Genomic DNA, 19,676 nt, shown 5'->3' on the forward strand with positions numbered 1-19,676 from the left:
TCTGGATGTACCACAGTTTATCCATTTACCTTCAGAAGGACATCTTATTTGCTTCCAACTTTTGGAAATCATGAATATACCTGCTATAAACATCCGTGCACAGGTTTTTGTGTATTCGTAATTTTCAGTCCCTTTGGGTAAATACCAAAGAGCATAATTACTGAATTTTTCAGTAAGGCTATGTTTAGTATTATAAGAAACTGCCAAACTGTCTTGCAAAATGGTATAGCCACTTTGCATTCCCATCAGCAATGGGTGAGAATTTCTGTCACTCTACGTTGTTGTCAGCATTTGATGTTGTCAGTGTTCTGGATTTTGGCCATTTTAATTGGTATGTAGTAGCATCTGATTATTGTTTTTATTTGCATTACCATGATGATATATGATGTGATTCATCTTTTCATGTGTTTATTTGCCATGTGTATATCTTCTTTGATGGCATGTCTATTATGATCTTTGGCCCAGGAGAGTTGCAATTTTAAAAAGGGTAGTAAAATCAAATGGCAGGTCTATTTTTAGATCCCTAAATGTTCTCCAAACATCCTTCCAAAAGGAATGTATTAGTTTGCATTCCCACCAGCAGTGCAGAAGTGTTCCCTTTTCTCCAATCCACGCCAACATCTCTGGTTTTGGGATTTTGTGATGTGGGCTAATCTTACTGGAGTTAGATGATATCTCAAAGTAGTTTTGATTTGCATTTCTCTGACGATTAAGGATGATGAGCAATTTTTCATATGTCTGTAGGCCATGCACCTGTCTTCTTCAGAGAAGTTTCACTTCAAGTCCCTTGCCCACCCTGAGATGGGATCACTTGTTCTTTTCTTGCTAATATGTTTGAGTTCTCTGTGGATTCTGGTTATTAAACTCCAGTAGGTATATATCCAGAAGACCAAAAATCACATTATAACAAAGATATTTGTACCAGAATGTTTATTGCAGCCCAATTCATAATTGCTAAGTCATGGAAGAAGCCCAAGTGCCCATTGACCCACAAATGGATTAATAAATTGTGGTACGGGCGGCGCCTGTGGCTCAAGGAGTAGGGCGCCAGTCCCATATGCCGGAGGTGGCGGGTTCAAACCCAGCCCTGGCCAAAAACCACAAAAAAAAAAAAAAAAAAAAAGAAAGAAAGAAAAACAAAATCCCAAATCTACAATCGCCAAAATGTGGAAACAGCCTAAATGCCCACCAACCCAGGAATGGATTAACAAGCTGTGGTATATGTATACCATGGAATACTATTCAGCTATTAAAAAAAATGAAGACTTTACATCCTTCGTATTAACCTGGATGGAAGTGGAAGACATTATTCTTAGTAAAGCATCACAAGAATGGAGAAGCACGAATCCTGCGTACTCAATTTTGATTTGAGGACAATTAATGACAATTAAGGTTATGGGGTGGGGAGGAAAAGCAGAAAGAGGTTTGATATGAGGAAAATTAATGACAATTAAGGTTATGGGGGGGTGGGGCCTTGGTGTGTGTCACACTTTATGGGGGCAAGACATGATTGCAAGAGGGACTTTACCTAACAATTGCAATCAGTGTAACCTGGCTTATTGTACCCTCAATGAATCCCCAACAATAAAAAAAAAAAGGATGGAGACTTTACCTCTTTCATGTTTATATGGATGGAGCTGGAACATAGTCTTCTTAGCAAAGTATCTCAAGAATGGAAGAAAAAGTATCCAATGTACTCAGCCCTACTATGAAGGGTACATGTGAAATTTACTAAATGTAGAATAAAAATGTCTCAACACAATAACTAAGAAAATGCTGTGAAGGCTATGTTAACCTGTTTGATGAAAATATTTCAAATTGTATATAAAACCAGCACATTGTACCCAACAATTGCATTAATGTACACAGCTATGATAGATCTTAAAAAAATAATAAAAAGGGTAGTCGAGATAGGTTCCACCAGTAAAGTATAATTTAACAAAAGACCCATAAAAGGGTCCACCTGGATATCAGGCAAGAGCATCCCAGGTAGAGAAGACAGCAAAGGCAGAGGCTCTCAGGTGGGAGTGTGCCTGGTATATTCACAGAATAGCCAAAAGGGCAGTGAGTGAGGCCAAAATTGTGTTAGTGAGGAGGATACTAAGGGAATCTCAGAGAAGGAAGAGGAGAAGTCAGATCATAAAGGACTTTGTGGGTCACAGTAAGAAGTTTGGCTGTTAGTCTGAGTGACATGAGAAGCCATTGGAGAGTTTTTAAGTGGAGCAATGACATGATCTGACATGCATTTTTAAAGCCACTTGACACAGACAGTAAAGGGAGAAAGGACAGAAGTAGCAATCCAACCAGGAGATGGTAGTGGCTTAGACTAAAGTGGTAGCAGTGGAGATTTCAAGAATTAGAGTGGCTATGATAGATTTATCCATGTCAAATGATGATGCATGCTCAGAAAAGTATGACATTAGCACAAGAAGGAAAGATTGTTGGGTTATGTTTGGGGTAGGGTTGTCGGAGAAGTCTGATGCTCATAGAACACATTGCAGGAAAAGAGGGCAATATTGTGAAAAACACATAGAAAAGCTATTGGGGGAAGAAAATTTTTGAAGGGCTTTGTGATCCATCTAGGTCAGTTGTTTGCAACCCTATTTGTGCACTGTAACCTGGAGACTTTTTAAAATGAAACAAATAAAAAACCAGAAAACATCAATTCCCTGGACTCCACTTTAGATTGATTAAAACTGAATCTGTAAGGGTTGGGGCCTGGGTATTAGGACTTGTTTTTCTTTGCTTCTCAAGTAATCCTAAAGTACATCCAAGGTTGAGAACCACTGACCTAGATACAGGTTTGGCCCTGTCATTCAACTTCAAAAAGAGCTCCAGATCAGGTGACCCCTGGGAAGACTAGCAGTTTAGTTGACCTTGATTATGTGATATATAACCTCAGAATGTTGCCGCAATTCAGAGACTTTTAAATCCTCCTAAAAATGTTGGCACCTTTTCCCAGTTAGTTCCTTTCTTTCCAATTAAATTTCCTTTCTCATAGCTATACAATTCTAAACTTGGACCAAAGCTACCCATGTTAACAATTGCTCCTGCTGCTCTACCCCTAAACCATGTATCAAGCCTGTTTCCTCTGGGAAGATTTGGTCACTTAATGCACACCAGCAGAATGCTACTCTACCCCATCTGCAAACATCCACATTTAAAGCTTAAAATAAGCTGAGCATGGTGGTGCATGTCTATAGTCCCAGCTGTTCAGGAGGCTGAGATAGGAGGATCTCTTGAGCCCAGGAGTTTGAGGCTGCAGTGAGCTGTGACTGGTGCTTTAGCCTCAGTGACAGAGCTAAACCCCATCTCTAAAAAGAAAAAAGAAAAAAACCTTAAATATACCTCAGAGGTGCTGTACTAATATGATAGCAGGCTTCAGCAGTGGTTCCCAACACTGCTTACACATTAGAATTCCCAGAGAAGCTTTTAACAAAAAATATCCCCACGCTTATGCCTCATCCCAGACCAATTAAATCAGTATGTGTGATGATGTGGCCTTGAGGTAAGCATTTTTAAAAAAGATTGCCAGCTTTTTCTAATGTACAGACATAGTTGAGAATCACTGTTCCATATCTGAACGTGGCTCAGACAGTGACACTGCTCAGACAGTGGCTCATGCCTATAATCCTAGCATTCTGGGAGGCTTAGGAGGGAGGATTGCTTGAGCTCAGCCTGAGCAAGAGTAAGACCCCATCTCTACTAAAAATAGAAAAACTAGCCAGGCATGGTGGCGGGTGCCTGTAGTCCCAGCTTACTTGGGCAGCTGAGGCAAGAGGATTGCATAAGCCTGAGAGTTTGAGGTTGCTGGCCAGGCACAGTGGCTCATGCCTATAATCCTAGCACTCTGGGAGGTAGAGGTGGGTGAATTGCCTGAGTTCACGAGTTCCAAGACCAGCCTGAGCGACAGCAAGATCCTGTCTCTAAAAATACCCAGGTGTTGTGGGATGTTCTTATAGTCCCAGCTATTTGGGAGGTTGAGGCAAGAGGATTGCTTGAGCCCAAGAGTTTGAGGTTGCTGTGAGCTATGATGCCCTTGGAACTCTACCCAAGAAGACAGAGTAAGACTCTGTTGCAAATAATAATAATAATAATAATAATAAAGTCAAATGAGAAAATGGTATTTTGGCCATCTCTCTGTTGGTTCACTATGTCTATGAACCAATCCTGTGTTATTTCCCCAGTTCCCAAATGCATAAGTTGGAATCATTACTTGGCAACTAACAGAATCTCCTCATTGGCTCCCTAACCTATAAAGCAAGGGCTATTATGTAAAGATAGGCAAAGTGAAATCCTGTGGAACTTCCCTCTCTACTAAGATAGTAAACCAAAATTAATGTAGTATTTTTGGAAGAATCACAGAGTAGTGACACCATCAAAGATATGTGCACAGATTGTGATTCTTATCACAACCCACTTAAGAGACTTAGTTTGCCTTTGCTGAAGAGTCAGGTCTCAGAAACTGACAGTGAATTATCTTCACCTTAATCAATGAGAAACTCCAATTTGCAGTTGCAGTTCTTGATTTGGTCTCTTAAAGATTGGAGCAAATAGAAACAGTTCCCAGCACCTGGTGTGCAGTTATTAACCTGATAAATGTTTACCAATGAGCAGAAAAGACCAGAAGAAATTTTCATTAACTTGACCGGAACTGCTCTTATATATTTACTATTTTATTATAGGGATACATCAATTTTCTGTCATAATTTAGTACACAAAGACATTGATCATCCTATAGGACATCATACTTGTCTACATTTTTGATAAAATCATTCTGATGGGACATGGTGAATAGGAACTCCACATATCTTGGTGGGCAAGAGATGAAATTTCAAAACATCAGGCACCTGCTATCTCAGTAAAATTCTGGAGGCCCATTGGCCACAAATATTCTGAGGTATTTACCCTCTCAAGGAGAAAGACAAATTTCTATATCCCATAGTCCATACCACTATTAAAGAGGCACACTAATTGGGGACTTCTTTGGGATTTGGTGGCAACCTATACCACACTTGAATGAGCAGGCTTAGCCCATTTACCAAGTATTTCATAATTCTACCAACTTTGAGTGAGACCCCAGCACATTGAAAGGTTCTCTAGTATGGTCAGGCTACAGAGCAAGCAGTTCAGTCACTTGGGCCTTATGGCCAAAACAGCCAATGGAAACTTAAGAATACCCAGTTAAAAAAAGATGGTGACTTCACACATTTTGTGAAGCTGGATGAAACACATTCTTCTTAGTAAAGTATCACAAGAATGGAAAAGTAATTATCCAATGTACTCAATATATTATGAAGCCAGTAGACAATCGAATGCATGCCCACATGGGAGAAAAACTCATTTCAATTCAAGTTGGGGGGAGGGGTAATGAGAGAAGGGAAAGGGGAGGGGGTTGAGGTACTCTTGCTGAATGGACATGGAGTGGGGGATGTTTGGAGAAAAAATAAATAAATAAAAATAAAAATACCCAGTGTTTAATAAAATGAAAACACTATATAACAAAAATTCCAGGATGTAATAAAAGCAGTATTTTGAGGGAAATTTATAGCCTATAGTGTAGCCTTAAATACCTACACTAAAGAAGAAGCAAGCCGGGCAGCGCCTGTGGCTCAAAGGAGTAGGGCTACAAAAAAAAAAAAAAAAAAAAAAAAAAAGAAGAAGCAAGCCAAAAAAGTTATGAGATAAGTGTCTGTCTTCACAGAGGTTATAAAAAATAGACCCAAGAGAATAAGTTCAAAGAAAGTAGAAAGAAAAAGATAATAAAGACTGGAAACTAATGAAACAGAAAACAAAGATACAAAGCAATAAGTCTTTCTTTGGAGAAAAGCAACAAAATAAAACTTTGGCAGGACTCATGAAAAGAAAAAGGAATTCAAATAATGTATGAATGAAAAGGAGAGCATAACTACAAATAACAGTATTTTCAAACATAATAAAGTAATGTCATCAATACTGAAAACCAATATTTTTGAAAACTTTGGAGAAATGAATGTACAAATCCCTGGAAGAATATAACTTATCCGAATTTACTCAAAAAGAAATTAAGCCAGGGCGGTACCTGTGGCTCAGTGAGTATGATGCCAGTCCCATATACTGAGGGTGGCGAGTTCAAACCCAGCCCCAGCCAAACTGCAACAACAACAACAAAAATAGCTGGGCATTGTGGCGGGCGCCTGTAGTCCCAGCTACTTGGGAGGCTGAGGCAAGAGAATCTCTTAAGCCCAAGAGTTTGAGGTTGCTGTGAGCTATGATGCCACAGCACTCTAGCCAGGGTGACATAGTGAGACTCTGTCTCAAAAAAAAAAAAAAAAGAAAAAAATTAAGCCAGATATTATGGGTTGTACCTATACTCCCAGCTACTTGGAAGGCTGAGATGGGAGATGGCTTGAGCTCAGGAATTTGTGAACAGCCTGGGCAACACAGCAAGATTTGCCTCTAAAAAGATAAAGAAATAATAATTTTTTTTTTTGTAGTTTTTGGCTGGGGTTGGGTTTGAACCCACCACCTCTGGCATATGGGACCAGTGCCCTATTCCTTTGAGCCATAGGCACCGCCCAAGAAATAAGAAATTTTAAAATCTTAAATTATCCTATAACTATTTTAAAATTCAAAGCAGTGATTAAAATCTTCCTGCAAAGGAAACATTAGGTTGAGACTGTTTATAGACAAATTCTATCAAGATTTCAAGAAAGAGAAAATCTCAATTTTGTAAATACTTTCAGATAGAAAAAGAGGGGAAAGCACTTAACCTATTCTACAATGCAAATATACCTTGACACCAAAACAAAGAAATCAGGAGTAATAAACACTATGATTCTTGTTTTCTTTTTGGTTTGTTTTTTTGAGACAGAGCCTCACTCCATCGCCCTGGGTAGAGTGCCATGGTGTCATTATAGCTCATAGTAACCTCAAACTCTTGGGCTCAACCCATCTTTTTGCCTCAGCCTCCCAAGCAGCTGAGACTACAGTCATGTACCATGACATCCTGGCTACTTTTTCTATTTTTAGTAGAGACAGGGTCTCACTCTTGCTCAGGCTGGTCTTGAACTCCTGAGCTCAGGCAATCCACTCCACCCCTAGAATGCTAAGATAATAGGTGTGAGCTTCCGCACCTGGCCTAACATTATGATTCTTTTAACTCATAAATACAAATGCAAAACTAAAAATATTAGCAAATTAATCACAACACTGTTTAAAGAAGGCAATATACCATAGCCAAATTGAATGTATTCCAAGTATGTGAGGATGGTTTACTATTAGAAAATCCAAAACTGGGCAGCACCTGTGGCTCAAGGAGTAGGGCACCGGTCCCATATGCCAGAGGTGGCGGGTTCAAACCCAGCCCCGGCCAAAAAAAAAAAGAAAATCCAAAACTGCACCTTACCATATTATAGGAAACCAAATAATCACTTGAATAGATAACAAAAGTCTTTAATCAAATTTGAATACAAGCTGGGCATGGTAGTGAAGGCATGTAGTCCCAGCTACTCGGGAGGCTGAGGAAGGGGAGCACTTGAACCTGAGAGCTTGAGGTTGCTGTGAGATATGACGCCATAGCACTCTATCGAGGATGCCAAAGTGAGACTGTCTCAAAAAAATTTTTTTTGAATCCATTTATGATAAAAAGAGCACTGTTCTTAAATTAGAAATGAAAGGAAATATTTCTCAAAAAGTATCTGTAAAATAATCAAAAGTTAGTATTATATTAAGTGAGCAAACATTGGAAACATTCTCTTTAAAATCAGGAATGAGACAAGGAAATCCATTCTTACTACTTTGGTTCAATATTGTACATAAAGTCCTATCCAGTGTAACAAAATAATTAGAGATAAAAAGATTGGAAAGGAAGAAACAAAATTGTGACTGTGTGCAGATTATATGTAGATGGTATGTTAATTTCCATAGAAAACCCAAAGAGTATACCTTCACATTAGAAATAAGAGTTTAGCGAAGTAGTGACATATAAGATTAATAAATAAGATTCATTTGCATTTTTATTCACCAGCATCAATCCATTAAAAATATACTTAAAGAGAAAACACAGTTTACAATGGTATTAGAAATAGTATTCCCGATAGGACTCCAGGCATCTCTGGCTGGTGGGAACTGCCTATCATCACTCCTATGAGGATACAGGGAGTCAGCGAGAGACTTCTGGACCCCAAGAGGAGGACTAAAACAGTGGAAAACCGGCAAGTGGTCGCGTGTGTTCAACCCGTCTAAACCCTCCCACAACTTCCACAGGCACAAGAACTTAAAGAGCAAGAGGAAGTGAAAGGAAAATTAGGGCAAGGAAACAGATAAAAGAAATCACTCATGAGGAAGAATCAGCAGAAAACTCCAGGCAACATGAAGAACCAGTCCAGAACAACCCCGCCAAGGGACCATGAGGTAGCTACTGCAGAGGATTCCACCTATACAGAAATGTTAGGAATGACAGAAAGGGAATTTAGAATACACATGTTGAAAACAATGAAAGAAATGATGGAAACAATGAAGGAAACTGCTAATAAAGTGGAAAATAACCAAAAGGAAATCCAAAAACAGAATCAAATCAGAGATGAACGATATGAAGAATATAAAAAGGATATAGCAGAGCTGAAGGAAATGAAACAGTCAATCAGGGAACTTAAAGATGCAATGGAAAGTATCAGCAACAGGTTAGACCATGCAGAAGAAAGAATTTCAGAGGTAGAAGACAAAGTTTTTGAGATAACTCAGATAGTAAAAGAGGCAGAAAAGAAGAGAGAGAAAGCAGAACGTTCACTGTCAGAATTATGGGACTTTATGAAACGTTCCAACATACGAGTTATAGGAATTCCAGAAGGGGAAGAAGAATGCCCCAGAGGAATGGAAGCCATACTAGAGAATATTATAAAAGAAAATTTCCCAAATATCACCAAAGATTCTGACACACTGCTTTCAGAGGGCTATCGGACCCCAGGTCGCCTCAACTCTAACCGAGCTTCTCCAAGACACATTGTGATGAACCTGTCCAAAGTCAAGACAAAAGAAAAGATTCTGCAAGCTGCCAGGAGTAAGCGCCAGTTGACCTACAGGGGCAAATCCATCAGAGTGACCTCAGACTTCTCTAATGAAACTTTCCAAGCAAGAAGACAATGGTCATCTACCTTTAATCTACTTAAACAGAACAATTTTCAGCCCAGAATTCTGTACCCTGCTAAGCTAAGCTTCAAAATTGATGGAGAAATCAAATCATTTACGGATATACAAACATTGAGGAAATTCACCACAACAAGACCAGCTCTACAGGGAATACTTCAACCTGTTCTGCACACTGACCACCACAATGGATCAGCAGCAAAGTAAGAACTCAGAAATCAAAGGACAGAACCTAACCTCCACACTGATGCAAAAGATAAAACTAAGCAATGGACTCTCACTAAATAAGACGAATAGAATACTACCACACTTATCAATTATCTCCATAAATGTTAATGGCTTGAATTCCCCACTGAAGAGACATAGATTGGCTGACTGGATTAAAAAACACAAGCCATCCATTTGCTGTCTGCAAGAAACACACCTGGCTTCAAAAGACAAATTAAAGCTCCGAGTCAAGGGTTGGAAGACAATTTTTCAGGGAAATGGAATTCAGAAGAAAAGAGGAGTTGCAATCTTATTTTCAGATACATGTGGATTTAAAGCAACTAAAGTCAAAAAAGACAAAGATGGTCACTTTATATTGGTCAAGGGAAAACTACAACAAGAAGACATTTCAATTCTAAATATCTATGCACCAAATTTAAATGCTCCCAGATTCTTGAAAGAGACCTTACTCAGTCTGAGCAATATGATATCTGATAATACCATCATAACAGGGGACTTTAACACACCTCTTACAGAGCTGGACAGATCCTCTAAACAGAAATTAAACAAAGATATAAGAGATTTAAATGAGACCCTAGAACAATTATGCTTGATAGACGCATATAGAACACTCCACCCCAAAGATAAAAAATATACATTCTTCTCATCACCCCATGGAACGTTCTCCAAAATTGATCATATCCTGGGACACAAAACAAATATCAACAGAATCAAAAGAATTGAAATTTTACCTTGTATCTTTTCAGACCATAAGGCACTAAAGGTGGAACTCAACTCTAACAAAAATGCTCGACCCCATCCAAAGGCATGGAAATTAAACAATCTTCTGTTGAATAACAGATGGGTGCAGGAAGAAATCAAACAGGAAATCACTAACTTCCTTAAGCATAACAACAATGAAGACACAAGCTACCAAAACCTGTGGGATACTGCAAAAGACTGCCTCCTTGGGTACTGTAAACCTAAACTTCTGTGGTTGAACTTGCTTTTCTCTGGAGTCCATTGTCCCTTGAAAAGCACCGTTTACTCTAAGCGGTCCTTAAGGTTGCGCCAGCTTACAAAACCCAGTTTTACTAAGCTTATAGCTTACGCATAAAGAGTGGTGATTTCAGGGACAGTGGTCCTCTATTGTGGCTGTACATTAAAATAAATTGGGAAGCTTGTAAGAGCCCTTTGCCCTGGCCGCACGCGAGAAGTGCAGGAGAATCTCTGGGCGGGGTCTGGGTATCAGTAGGTTGTAAAGTTACCTCCAGATACCAAGGTCCGGCAGTGCTTCTCAAACTAATGTGGGACACAACCTCCTGGGGATTTTGCTAAGATGCAGATTCTGATTCAATAGGTCGGGGAGCGAGAACAAGAGGCGATTCTTTCTTTCTAACAAGCTTTCACAGGTCGCCAAAGTGTGGTCTAGAATCTGGAGCACGGCTTCTGAAAAGTTGATCTGCCTGACAGTCACCCCAGGAGCTGCCAGTTACTAGAGAGGCTGAGGCAAAATGATTGCTTGAGCCCAAGACTCTGTGAGCTATGACGCCAGGGCCACTCTACTGAGGACGAGGAAGTGAAACTGTCTCAAAAAAAAAAAAAACCAAAAAGAAAGAAGGAAAGAAAGAAAGAAAAGAAAGAAAGGAAAGAAGAAAGAAAGAAAGAAAAGAAAGAAAGGAAAGAAAAAGCAAATGGCCAGTCCCTAACCACTGTGGTCTTTCCAACTCTGTGACACAGCTGTGACCTCTGCTCCCCCTGGTCTTATGTCCCAGGAGAAGCAGCACCTGACTCCTCCCATTGCTGAATCACTGATTCCCATGGAGAAGGGAAGGTAGCAGGAGGAAAGGAAGGGTGACTGTGAACTACTGGAACTAATTCCCACATACACTTTAAATACTTGAAAGCTGAGTCAATGAGAGGGAAGAATTTAATCTGATAGTCATTTCATCCTCTGCCTATGAAATATGCTATAAAAAGATGTCAATAAGTACTTTCATAATGCAAACATATAATTTTAATATATCAGTTTAATGCCAAGGGGGATTTACTGTATTACATTACTATGAGATACCATGATAGGAATAAAGTGTGCATTAAAATGTGAGAACCATGCCACTTAATCAATTTACAAATAAAGAAAAAAGTGAAGTGGAAGGAAATTACAGTTACACTTCCCAGGAGTGGTTAAGCTAGTGGCAAATGGTGGATTTGTGAATGTCCTGGTTCAGCCCTGACTCTAGTGTCTTCCCTAAATATCCATCATGCGGCGCAGTTTACACATGAATTCCCATTAATTTCAGGGATCGCACAGTCCAGTTCAATTCAACAAATATTTGACTCAAACTTTCCACAACTTACATTCCATGTTCTGTTTGGGAGAAAGAGCAGTGCACCAGACAAGTATGGGCCATGTGCTAATGGAGAATATTGCAATGACCGCAGTTGTATTTGCTAGTTAAATTGTGACTGTTAACAAAGAAATATTTACTAAAAATAAAAGTGCCTTAATTTAAATATATGTATTATGGTTCTTATTGCTATGTTTCTTCTAGCAATGTAAGAAAATGAAAACAATGCAAAAAAACCGGAATGTCCATCAATAGGAAATAGTTTCATATATTTCTGTACTTTCAATCTGTGCATTACTATGAAGTTATTTAATAAAGTGAAATAGGTCTGCAAGAAGGCTTTGGGGAAAATATAATGATATTTCATTAAGAAAAAAAAAAAAAAAAAAAAAAAAAAAAAAAAAAAAAGAAATAGTATTCCCAATACAAGTATCTGGGAATAAATCTAATAATAGATGCATAAGATATCTTCAGGGAAAATTATAAAGTGTTATTAAAATATATTTTTAAAACATAAATAAATGAAATATGCTCTATTATTGCACAGGACGACTTAATATCTTAAAGATGTTGGTTTCTCCCAAATTGACCTGGAAATAAAGTCAATGAAGTTTCGATTTATACCCTAATAGTGTTTTCATGTGGCTTGATGCTGGTAAATTTGTATGGAAGACAAAAGGCTAATAATAGCCAGAGAAGATGGAGAAAATTTAGGGTATTTGCCTTGTCAGATATTAGGAGTTATTATAAAGCTATGATATTAAAAAAAGCATAGTTTTGATGCAGGGATAGATACAATAACCAATGGACGAGAAGATAGGAGATAAGAGAAACAGACTCACCCTTGATATAAGACAGAGATGGCACATCTGCTCAGTAGAGACAGTAGTTACTATTCAATAAATAAAGCTGATAAAAATGGTTGTCATATGGAAAAAGATAAAATAGGCCTCTGTCTCACATTATATCCAAAAACCAAGTTCCAATGGATTAAGGATTTAAAAGTCAAAAATAAAAGTAAAGCTTAGTAGAAAACATAGATTAAAAATCTTGTAATCAACGGGGTAGGGAAATATGGAAATTTTTTTTTTTTTTTTTGAGACAGAGTCTGAAGCTGTAGCCTTGGGCAGAGTGCCTGACGTCACAGCTCACAGCAACCTCAAACTCCTGGGCTTAAGGGATTCTCTTGCCTTAGCCTCCCAAGTAGCTGGGACTACAGGCGCCTGCCATAATGCCTGGCTATTTGTTGTTGTTGTTTTTGTTGCAGTTGTCATTGTTGTTTTAGCTGTCCTGGGCCAGGTTCAAACCTGCCAGCCTCAAGTGTATGTGGCCGGCAGCCTACCCACTGAGCTATGGGAACTGCCAGGGAGGGAAATATTTTCTAATAAGACGCTAAAAGATTGAGCTAAAAGATTGATTATTTTTTAACTGACACATTGTAATTATACATATTTATGGTATACAATTTGATGTTTCATACATATCTCTGTTGTATAATGATACAATTAGGGTAGTTATTGTATCCATCACCTCAAACATTTATCATTTCTTTGTGCTGAGAACATTCAAAAGCCCCTCTCTTCTAGATTTGTAATATGCAATATTTTACTGTTAACCTTAGTTACCCTACTATGCTATGCAATAGAACACTAGGATTTATTACTTCTGTCTAATTTTAACTTTGGTACCCATTGGCTAATCTCTCCCCATCCTTTCCTCCCCTTCCCCTCCCCAGTCTTTGGTAACTGTTGCTTATTCTCTGGTTCTATAACATCAGCTTTTTTTCTTTTAGATTTTATATTTGAGTGAGATCATGTGGTGATTGTCTTTCTGTATCTGGCTTATTTCACTTAATATGATGTCCTCCAGGTTCACCCATGTTGTTGCAAACGACAGGATTCCATTCTTTTTATGGCTGAATAGTATTCCAATGTGAATATGTACCACATATTGTTTAATTTTTTTTTTTTGAGTAAGTCTCACTTTGTTGTCCTTGGTAGAGTGCTGTGGCATCATAGCTCACAGCAACCTCAAACTCTTGAGCTCAAGTGATTCTCTTGCGTCAGCCTCCCAGTAGGTGGGACTACAGGAGCCCACCACAATGCCAGGCTATTTTTAGAGACTGAGTCTCACTCTGGCTCAGGCTGGTCTCGAACCATTGAGCTCAGGCAATCCACTGGCACTGGCCTCCTCTCAGAGTCCTAGGATTACAGGCGTGAGCCACCAAACCCAGTCTGTACTACATATTCTTTTTTTTTTTTGTAGAGACAGAGTCTCACTTTATGGCCCTTGGTAGAGTGCCGTGGCCTCACACAGCTCACAGCAAACCCCAACTCCTGGGCTTAAGCGATTCTCTTGCCTCAGCCTCCCGAGTAGCTGGGACTACAGGCGCCCGCCACAACGCCCGGCTATTTTTTGGTTGTAGTTTGGCCTGGGCCGGGTTTGAACCCGCCACCCTCGGTATATGGGGCTGGCGCCTTACCGACTGAGCCACAGGCGCCGCCCTGTACTACATATTCTTTATCCACTCATCTATTGTTGGACACATAGGTTGATTCGTATCTTAGCTAATATAAATAGCACTGCAATAAACATGAGAGTGCAGATATCTCTTTAACATACTGATTCTTTTCCTTGGGTTATATATCCAGTAGTGAGGTTGCTGGATTATACATTATACATTATAGTTGTATTTTTAATTTTTCAAGATATCTCCATATGGTTTTCCATATGCCTTTACTAGTTTACAATCTTACCAACAGTGTGTAAGTATTCTGTTTTCTCTACACCCTTAGCAAAATTATTTTCTTTTGTCTTTTTGATAGTACCCATTCTAAACGGAGTGGTGTGGTATCTCATTGTGGTTTTGATTTGCATTTCCCTAATGATTACTGATGTTGAACATTTTTCTTTTCTTTTTTTTTCTATTATTAGATCATAGCTGTGTACATTAATGCAATCATGGGGCACCATACACTGGTTTTATATACCATCTGACATATTTTCATCACACTGGTTAACATAGCCTTCCTGGCATTTTCTTAGTTATTGTGTTAAGATATTTATATTCTACATTTAGTAAGTTTCACATGTACCCTTGTAAGATGCACCAGAAGTGTGATCCCACCAATCACCCTCTCTCTGCCCATCCTCCCTCCTCCCCTCCCCGCCCTCTCCCCTTTCCCCGTGATGTTGAGCATTTTTCCATTCATCTATTGGTCTTTGTATGCCTTCTTTCGAGAGATGTCTATTAAAATCTTTTGCCCAGGCTGGGCACAGTGGCTCACACCTGTAATCCTAGCACTCTGCGAGATCTAGGTGGGCGGACTGCTTGAGCTCATGAGTTCAAGACCAGCCTGAGCAAAAGTGAGACCCCATCTCTACTAAAATAAAAAAATTGAGGCAAGAGGATTGCTTGAGCCCAAGAGTTAGAGGTTGTTGTGAGCCACGACACTCTACCCAGAGCAATGGCTTGAGACTCTGTCCCAAAAGGAAAAAAAAAAGATCTTTTGCTCATTTTTTAAAAGTTTATTATTATTTATTTAATTTCAAAATATTAAGGGCTTACAAGAGTTTTTGTTACAAGGATGACTTGTATAATGCTGAAGTCAGGGCTTTTAGTGTGCCCATCACTAGAATAGCATACATTGTACCCAACAGGTAAATTTTTATCCTTCACACCCCCCACACCCTTCAATGTTTTTAGTTTCCAACATTGGAAACCACTCTAAGTTGTTTGGGGTTTTTATACGTTCTTTATATATTCTGGATATTAACACTTTGTCAGATGTATAGTTCGAAAGTATTTTCTTCTATTTTGTAGGTCACTCTGTTCATTATTTCCTATGTTGTACAAAATATTTTTAGTTTGATGTAATCCAATTTGTTTATTTTTACTGTTATTACCTGTACTTTTTAAGTATTATTTTTAAAACTTTTGTGCAGAGAGAAGGAGCCAGATGGCGGCCGAGTAACCAGGTGTGGTGAGATTGGAGAGGGAAGACTCCAGGCATCTCTGGCTTGGATCTGCCCAGAAACAGAGAGACAGTGAGAGACTTCTGGACTCCAGGAGGAGGACAAAAGCAGTGGAGAACTGGCAAGTGGTTGTGATCAGTCTGAGGCTGGCGCAGCTGTAACTATAACAGCAGCAAGATTATAGACAGGGAAGACCTTGCCTGTGGGTTGCTTTGTTTTCTTGGACTTGGGCACTAGTTGAATTACCTTGGGAGAACTTGGGCGAGAGTGTGGGTATCTTTAAACATTTTTCCAGAGTCCGTGACTGAGCTGCTGGACCAGAATGGAACTAACATTGTTCAACTGTGGGCCATGAGTGCAGCCATTGTTGTGGGATAGCTGCCCTATAAGCTCTTCCCTTAGGGTCACAGAGTGAGGCCAGTGATTGTGAGCAGTGCCAAAGGCTGGGACTGAGACATGGGAAAGAGTGAAGCTTTCAGTGTTTGGCAGTAGGAGGGTTGCCTTGCAGCCTTGGCCCTCAGGGGCATAGAGTGAGGCCTGTTTTGCCGCACGGAATAAATAGGCAGCCACTTCTGGAGAAATCCCAGTGACCAGTGCTTTCCCGGGAAACCTGCTTAGCCAAGGTTAAAGGTTTAAAGTGTCTTTTAAGCGTCCAGAGGAGAGATTCAGGCTCTCAACATTGCAGGGTTTGAGGGCAAAGAAGTCAGCAGAGGCCTCCAGTCTCCATCTCATACAGCTGTATCAGCATTGTGGTTAGCATCTCATACCCCAGAACATCACCTGTTGCCCAGACAATATTCAGCAAGATATATATACTGCTTTTTTTTTTTTTTGGTTTTGGGTTTTTTTTCTTTCAACATTTCCCCCCTAGATTTCTCACTTTTATTTTCTTCATTTTTCTAGTTTGAATATAATTTTCCATTGTTGCCTTCTTTAATAATAAGAACTTTATTTTCACTAGTGTTTCTGCTCGTATTACTTGGTTTCCCCTCAATTTTATCCTGTAAGATTTTCTGTTTATTTGTTTTGATTTGATTTATAGTATTTTTGTCTTTCCTCTCTATTTGGTGGAGGTAGGGTACCATGTCTGCTCAGGCTGGCAAAGAGCTGCTGACCTCAGGGGAACCACCCACCCCAGCACCCCCACAGGTTGGGGTTTTTTAAGGTGTGGGGGTTAAAGTACCCTTCTGTACACCTTTATTACTCCTCCTTCTTTCTGTGTCTCTCTTCTTTTTGTCAATATTCCCTTTTACTCACCCCTTCTCCTTTCTATTTTTATTTAATCTTTTTTTTCTGTTCTTGCTCTTCAATCTTCTCATCCTTTTAGTCCTATACCAAAAGGACTCAGAAAAACCTTAGGCCAGAGGCATGGTAACTTAAAAAGCAAGAGGAAGTTAAAGGAAAATTGGGGCAAGGAAACAGATAAAAGAAAACACTCATGAGGAAGAATCAGCAGAAAAATCCTGGCAACAAGAAAAACCAGTCCAGAGCAACACCCCCCCCCCACAAGGGGACCATGAGGTAGCTACTGCAGAGGATTCCACCTATAAAGAAATGTTGGAAGTTACAGAAGGGGAATTTAAAACACAGATCATGAAAACAATGAAGGAAATTGCTGAGAAAGTGGAAAATAACCAAAAGGAAATTAAGAAACAGAATCAAATAAGAGATGAATGATATGAAGAATATAGAAAGGATATAGCAGAGCTGAAGCAATTGAAGCAGTCAATTAGGGAACTTCAAAATGCACTAGAAAGTATCAACAGATTAGACCATGCAGAAGAAAGAATCTCAGTGGTAGAGGACAAAGCTCTTGAGATAATTCAGATAGTTAAAGAGGCACAAAAGAAGAGAGTGAAAGCAGAACATTCACTGACAGAATTATGGGACTTTATGAAGAGTTCAAACATATGAGTTATAGGTATCCCACAAGGGGAAGAAGAATGCTCCAGAGGAATTGAAGCCATACTAGAGAATATTATAAATGAAAATTTCCCAAATATCACCAAAGATTCTGACACATTCCTTTCAGAGGGATATCAGACCCCAGGTCACCTCAACTCAAATACAGTTTCTCCAAGACACACTGTGATGAACCTGTCCAAAGTCAAGACAAAAGAAAAGATTGTGCAAGCTGCCAGGAGTAAATGCCAATTGACCTACAGGGGCAAATCCATCAGGGTTACTGCAGAGTTTTCTAATGAAACTTTTCAAGCCAGAAGACAATGGTCACCTACCTTTAATCTACTTAAACAAAAGAATTTCCAACCCAGAATTCTATGTCCTGAAAAACTAAGCTTTAAAATTGACAGAGAAACCAAATCTTTTACTGATATGCAAACATTGAGGAAACTTGCCACAAGACCAACTCTACAGGAAATACTTCAACCTGTTCTACATACTGACTATCACAATGTACCACGAGCAAAGCAAGCACCCAGAAATTAAAGGACAGAACTTAGCTTCCACAATGATGCAAAAGATAAAACTAAGCTATGGACTTTCACAAAGTAAGATGACTAGAACACTAGCAAACTTATCAATGATCTCAAAATAAATATTAATGTCTTGAATTATCCACTGAAGAAATATAGATTGGTTGATTGAATTAAAAAACACAAGCCATCCATTTTCTGTCTGCAGGAAACACACCTAGCCTCAAAAGACAAATTAAAATACAGAGTTAAGGGTTAGAAGACAATTTTTCAGGCAAACGGAATTCAGAAGAAAAGAGGGGTTGCAATCTTATTTTCAGATGCAAGCAGATTTTAAGCAACTAAAGTCAAATAAGACAAAGATAGACACTTCATATTGGTCAAGGGAAAAATACAAAAGAAGACATTTCAATTCTAAATGTTTATGCATCCAACTTAAATGCTCCTAGATTCTTGAAACAGACCTTAATTAGTATGAACAATATGATATCCTATAACATCGTAATAATAAGGGATGTTAACACTCCTCTTACAGTGCTGGACAGATCCTTTAAACAGAAATTAAAGATATAAGGGACTTAAACGAGACCTTAGAACAACTGTGCTTGATAGACATATACAGAACACTCCATCCCAAAGCTAAAGAGTATACATTCTTCTCATTGTCCCATGGAACATTCTCCAAAATTGATCATATCCTAGGACACAAAACAAACCTCAACAGAATCAAAAGAATTGAAATTGTACCTTGCATCCTCTCAGACCATAAGGCATTAAAGGTGGAACTCAACTTCAACAAAAACATTCAACCCCACACAAAGGCACGGAAATCAAACAACCTTTTGCTGAATGAGAGTTGGATACAGGAAGAAATAAAAGTGAAAATCATTAACTTCCTTGAGCATAACAACAATGAAGACACAAGCTACCAAAACCCATGGGATACTGCAAAAGCAGTCTTGAGAGGAAAATTTATCACTTTTGATGCCTACATCCAAAAAAAAAAAAACAGAAAAAGAATGCATTGACAAACTCACAAGCCATCTTATGGAATTGGAAAAAGAAGAACAATATAAACCTAAACCCAGCAGAAGAAAAGAAATATCCAAAATTAAATCAGAGGTTAATGAAATTGAAAACAAAAGAATCATTCAGAAAATTAATGAAACAAGGAGTTGGGTTTTTGAAAAAAAAAAAAAAAAAGATAAACCTTTGGCCAGACTAACTAGAAATAAAAATGTAAAAGCTCTAATAACCTCAATCAGAAATGATAAAGGGGAAATAACAACAGATGCCACACAGAGAGAAAAGATTATCTCAGAATACTACCAGAAACTTTATGCCGAGAAATTTGACAATGTGAAGGAAATGGATCAATATTTGGAATCACACCCTCTCTGTAGATTTAGCCAGGAAGAAATAGATCTGAACAGACCAATTTCAAGCATTGAGATCAAAGAAACAAAAAAAACTCCCAACAAAAAAAATGCCCTGGTCTGGATGGCTTCAAACCAGAATTCTATCAAACCTTCAAAGAAGAACTGATTCCTATAATGCAAAAATTATTACAAATAATTGAGGA

Source organism: Nycticebus coucang, chromosome X (assembly GCF_027406575.1).
Source record: "Nycticebus coucang isolate mNycCou1 chromosome X, mNycCou1.pri, whole genome shotgun sequence".
Taxonomy (NCBI): Eukaryota; Metazoa; Chordata; class Mammalia; order Primates; family Lorisidae; genus Nycticebus; species Nycticebus coucang.